The 6,000-nt window shown below is 43.2% G+C and overlaps 1 protein-coding gene across 2 annotated transcripts in view; it reads right to left on the reverse strand.

Moving 5' to 3' along the window:
• Positions 1-1,650, reverse strand: part of FAM83E (family with sequence similarity 83 member E) — a 130,651-nt gene extending 129,001 nt beyond the window's left edge. Inside the window, exon 1 of one of the 2 annotated variants that reach the window (XM_077457414.1) lies at positions 1,163-1,650. The gene's annotated coding sequence lies outside the window, so the exon portion shown is untranslated. The remainder of the gene's footprint in view (positions 1-1,162) is intronic. The other variant, XM_077457412.1, reaches the window with a different exon arrangement.
• Positions 1,651-6,000: the final 4,350 nt, after the last annotated feature.

A 6,000-nucleotide genomic window follows, 5' to 3' on the forward strand; every position in this document is an offset into this window, starting at 1 on the left:
CAAATAAACTTCCAGCAGAGGTAGTGAGACAGTCAACAGTAAATGGCTTCAAACATCGGATAAACAAAGATCTATACTCAGACAAAAAAGTTAAAGTTGTTGTAAACCCAAGGAAAAAATAACAAAAAAATCTGCACGACAAAGGCATTAATGAGCTAGTATGCATACCATACCTACCTTAGATGGAAGCCCCCGGAGCGGTCCCGGCACACCGCTGTGACCGGCGACATGTCTCCCGGAGTTATTTCCAGGTTCGCAGGCTATGGTGCTGTGATTGGCTGGAGCTGCGATGACGTCCCGGCAGCTGAAGAGACAGCACAAGCGAGCCGTTTCTTCAGTACGCAAGTGCCGATGACATGGGCACATGCTGATACAGTGATTATCTCCTAAGCGGTGCAAGATATTCACGGTACCTACAGGTAAGCCTTATTATAAGCTTACCTGTAGGTAAAAGCGGTGTGTAAGGGTTTACTAAAAAAGAAAAACAGAACAAAAAAACAAACAAAAGACAAAAACAGGCAAACTCGATGGACTTACAGGGGTGCTCAACCTGTGGCTCTCCAGCTGTTGCAAAACTACAAGTCCCATCATGCCTCTGCCTCTGGGTGTCATGCTTGTGGCTGTCGGAGTCTTGCTATGCCTCATGGGACTTGTAGTTCCGCAACAGGTTGAGCACCCCTGCTTCAGTCTTTTTTTTTCTGCTGTTGCTTTTCTATGTTTCTATGAAATATCCACAGACCTCTTCCATCTCTTGGGGGCTTCATCAGTGGGATCTGCTCTTCAGATCATCCAGCTCTGCTCCCCCCAGCCCCACCATGGCTATTACAAGCTATATGAGGATGTCTTATGTATTCCTCCTGCTGTATTATCAGCTTTGTAAAATGAATCAAAAGCAGCCAGAGTGAGAAGACCTGCCCATAAAGACCTTTTCATAATGGCCGGGCAGATAGGCAGATCTAATCTTTTAGGCGCACTAAACTCGGAGCCCCTGAAACATGTAAGAAGCCGCTAGTCCTCACCCACCCAAAAAAAAAAAAAAAAGAACCAAACGGTAACAATTTGAAGTTGATATATCCACCTATACACACTATAACGAATAAAAAAATAGGATTACATAAGGCAAATAAAACACACATTAACAGCGCACAATCAAATAATGTACCTGTATGGAGTCGTCGTCATTATTTCTCTAGCAGTGTAGAAGCACTTTCATGCTCAGTTCATGGCCATAAATCTTCAAGGCTTTTTCCTTTTCATGTTGATCTTTTGCCATGGCTTTCATCATTGTACAATACAAGTCGCTGTCTGCTGCTGTCTTCTGTAGAGTTTTCAGCAACAGAAATTCACAAGCAAAGAAGAGCCTTTCTCAGCCCCCAGAATGCGCCGGCTGAATCCAGGTACCTGAAATGCTTTGGATGGTTCCTCTAATGATTTTTTTGGGGAGAGTCTCTGGGAAAGCTAGCAGCATAGTTCGCAGTAACAGGTTTTGCCTTTGTCGCTCTCCACCTGCTCTCTCCCTGCCTTTGTTCTTCCTGTCATAATGCCAGACACATAAGACACACCAGCAGGTCAGGCGGTGTACCTGTAGCAACCAGGAAGCATTCTCACCTTAAACAGATCAGTTGACTTATTTGCAAGATAAAGATGATAACGCACTAGGAACTAGACAGGATGGTTCTTCTCTGGAAAACAAGCGAGCTGTGCGCTCTTGTTTTTACAATTATGTTTCCGTTTATTTTTGGCCAGTATTTCCTTACACTTTCTGGTGCTTTTTCTGTCCTGGGGAATTTACAGGACCCATAAAACCAAAATACGGGCTAGCTTATATAAAAGAGCTATTAATAGTGTTTACTGATATGTATGGAAGGGTCTCAGGAGCTCCTCACAGCCTAGGGTTGCCACCTCATTCCTTTCAACCCAAACACATATTAATTACACAGGTTCTGTGGCTCATTAACCACTTAAGCCCCCTGACCATTTTGCTGGCCAAAGACCAGAGCACTTTTTTTTGCGATTTGGCACTGCGTCGCTTTAACTTACAATTGCGTGGTTGTGCGATGTGGCTCCCAAACAAAATTGACGTCCTTTTTTCTCACAAATAGAGATTTCTTTTGGTGGTATTTGATCACCCCTGCAGTTTTTATTTTATAAACAAAAAAAGAGCGACAATTTTGAAAAAAAAAAAAAGCATTTTTTACATTTTGCTAAAATAAATATCCCCCAAAAATATATAAAAAAAAAACATTTTTTCCCTCAGTTTAGGCCGATACGTATTCTTCTACATATTTTTGGTAAACAAAAATCGCAATAATCGATTATTGATTGGTTTGCACAAAAGGTATGGTGTTTACAAAAAAGAGGATTGTTTTATGGCATTTTTATTAATAATTTTTTTTTTTACTAGTAATGGCAGCGATCAGCGATTTTTATCATGACTGTGACATTATGGCGGACACATTGGACATTTTTGACACATTTTTGGGACCATTGTCATTTATACAGCAATCAGTGCTATACAAATGCACTGATTCCTGTGTAAACGACACTGGCACTGAAGGGGTTAACCATTAGGTGGCAGTGTAGGGGTTAAGTGTGTCCTGGGGCATGTTTCTAACTGTGGGGGGGGGGGGGCGTGGCTGTGTGTGACACATCACTGATCTCTCCCGATGACAGGGAGCTGAGATCAGTGAGACTGTCTCTAGGCAGAACGGGGAGATGCGTGTTTACATTAGCATCTCCCCGTTCTTCCTCTCCATGAGACGATCGCGGGTATCCCCATGGTGATCGAGTCCGCGGGACCCGAGTTCTGACTCACGGAGGTCCCGACCAGTGCACGTGTGTGCCGCAGCCAGCGTGCACGTAATGGCACGGCTGCAAATTTAAAGGGAAGTACAGGTACGCCCATTTGCCTGTCGGTGCCATTCTGCCGACGTATATCGGCGTGCGCCGTTCGGGAAGTGATTAAAGCGGGAGTCTGCCGGGACTCCGCGTTTTTTTTTTTTTAAAAGCCAGCAGCTACAAATACTGCAGCTGCTGACTTTTAAAATAGTGACACTTACCTGTCCAGCGCGCCCGCGATGTCGGCACCCGAAGCCGATCTGTAGATCGTTTCTCGGGTGCTGCTGCCGCTGCCATCTTGGGTATGGGAATCAGGAAATGGAGCCTTTCGGCTTCATTTCCCGGTTCCCTACTGCGCATGCGCGAGCCGCACTGCGCAATAAGGACGGTCCCCGCTGCCTCTGGGATCTGTGTGTTTTCCCAGCAGGCAGCGGGGCACTTGCGGAAAGGGGCGGGTAATCTACGCCCCTTTCCGCAGAGAGCTATCCCGGAAGTGGGTGCAGTTACCTGGATTATCCAGGTAACTGCACCCCCCTCCCCCCTGAAAGGTGCCAATTGTGGCGCCGGAGGGGGGGAGGATTCCGATGAGCGGAAGGTCCATTTTAGGGTGGACCTCCGCTTTAAGGTGGTAAATAAACGTACTTAGTGCCTTACCTGCAATTAATTACCCATAGAGCCTGTGTAATTAATATGTATTTGGGTTTAAAGGGATGAGGCGGCAACGCTATCACAGCCCGATATATCTGAAATAAAGCAGTGCAGGTTTGGCTACACCAGTCATATTAGGCAATTTGCTAGCTGTAAATGTATACAAGCCTATACTGTAGATGATTTGGCTCATTTTGACTTTTTTTAACAAATATTTTTTTATTGGATTTTTCAGCATTACATCGGTAACAAGAAGGGGAAATAAGAGTAAACAGGAAGTACATGTCCTAACACTGTTACAATGAATACACATGGTTTCATATAACCATGAAATAGTTATTTTAACACAAATATTGTGAGTACCACCATCGGGCAAATTCAATATGAAGATACCATGTGAGTAACTTAAAAATCTAACCAAACATAACACTGGGGTGCTAGTAAGTATGGTATTGTATAAGAACATAGGTGAAGCACTCAAGGCTACCTCAAGAATTGCGTCTACTCGTCACCTTATCAGACTGTGAGGTTGATTTACTAAAACTGGAGAGTGCAAAACCTGGTGGAACTGTGCATAGTAGCCAATTAGCTACCAGGTTTTATTCTCAAAGCTTAATTAACCCTTTCACATGATTGGCCCGCTCGGAATCCACCTGTCCGTTTTCCAGGTGGATCCAAGCTTACTGCCAATTGACTTTTATGGGCAGGCATATGTCACCGGAGATGTGTCTGCTGACGCCCGCCTGCCATCTGATCCGACAAGATCCGCTCAAAACAGACAGATAGGGATACATCCATTTTGGCATGTTGACATGTGTTAGTAAAACTGTACATATCCTCACAACTACTTTCTGCATCCAGGTGAATTATACTTTTTTTTTGTTTTTCGGCACAAATTGGGTTTTCATTTGGTGGTTAAATGGATTTTTCCTGTTTTTTTTTTCATTATCAAAATGAGTCCAAAATAGTAAAAAAATTTTTTTTTAATTCAACTGTATATTTCTTGCTACTACCATAACCTACCACCACATAACAACCCACAATATATTCCCCTGCTCCTGAAAATCGCAATGATACCACATATGTGTATGTTAGTTGTTGTTTGTACCCATAGTACAGTCCAGAATCGATAGAGCGCATTTTGCTTTTTTTAAATCCTACCTAAAATAAACTGACACTAACTGGCACTGATACCAATAAAAAAAAAGAAATACTGACCCTGATCTTGACCCAAACACTATCTCTGGCACTGACCAAGATCAAACGTTGATCTAGGTATTTTTTTTAATTATGTAACTTTTTAAATTATTATTATTATTATTTTATTTTTTTCACACTTTTTTTCTATCTCCGCAAGCACATCTATCTCGTCTATTCATAGAGACAGAAAACACGGGGGGCGGACTTCATAGTTACTAATTACTGTGATAGCCAATCAGAGGCTATCACAACGATCAGGTGACCCGAAATCGGGCATTGTGGGTCCCAATCGTTAGAAAGGGGCCCGGGGATCTCGGTGAGACCCCGGTCTTTGTGCTGGGAGTGCACCATGCGGGCACGCTCCCAGCACAATGGGAGGTATGTAAATATGCCCAGTCCAGTGGGGCTGAAAATTTGTCTACTGTCTGTGTGAAGGTTTAAAACAATTTGTGGTTAGAAGCTGATTGGTTTCTGTGCAGAGCTGCACCAGATTTTGCACGCTCCAGTTTTAGTAAATCAGCCCCATAGTTAACATCTGAATCTAATGAGTGGAATGCAGTTGATAATAACAGAAGACTGAAAGAGATCGAGAAACACAGTCTTCTAGCATTTAGGTGTACAGGCTATTGTTTAGAGAGTGCCAAAGACGCCAGCGAGTCTCAGATTGTGAAGTCCTACCATCTTTGTACCCTTGCACAAGATTTTTTTTCTTTTAAATAATTAAAGTAAATGAAATCAAAGCAAACATCATACATGCAAAAACAATTACCGATGCCACCTAACGTGGGCAATATCTGTGAAAATGATTTTACAACTTTTTGGAACTCTGAAGGTGATCCTTTCGAGAAATGGTTTCAATGGGGAAGATTTACTAAAACTGCAGAGTGCAGCTCTGCATAGAAAACAATGAGCTTTCAGGTTTTATTGTCATAGCTTAAAGCGTTTGGTAACCTTTAAAAAAAAAATGGATCCTTTAAAGCATGAATAACAGCACAGTGCTTGTGCTGTGTCATTTGGGCCTCTGTTAGCCCACGTACACACGGTCGGAGATTTTGGCAACCAAATTCGTCGGATTTTGCCCGCCGGATTTAGTCCGACAGATTGTGTCCGAAACTGTTGCATACATACGGTCGGGCCAAGTTGTCTGATTTTGCAGTTTCCAAGAACGCGGGGACGTAAGCCGTGTACGGCGGGACTAGAAAAAGGAAGTTCAGCACCACGTCCGGCACCCTTTGGGCTCCTTCTGCTGATCTCGTGTTTTATGTTTTAGTAGAAGTTTGGTGAAAGACGATTCGCGCTTTTCAGATTAGTGAT

This window comes from Lithobates pipiens, unplaced genomic scaffold, assembly GCF_037356315.1.
Source record: "Lithobates pipiens isolate NorthernLeopardFrog02 unplaced genomic scaffold, aLitPip1_a1.2 Scaffold_27, whole genome shotgun sequence".
Lineage (NCBI taxonomy): Eukaryota > Metazoa > Chordata > Amphibia > Anura > Ranidae > Lithobates > Lithobates pipiens.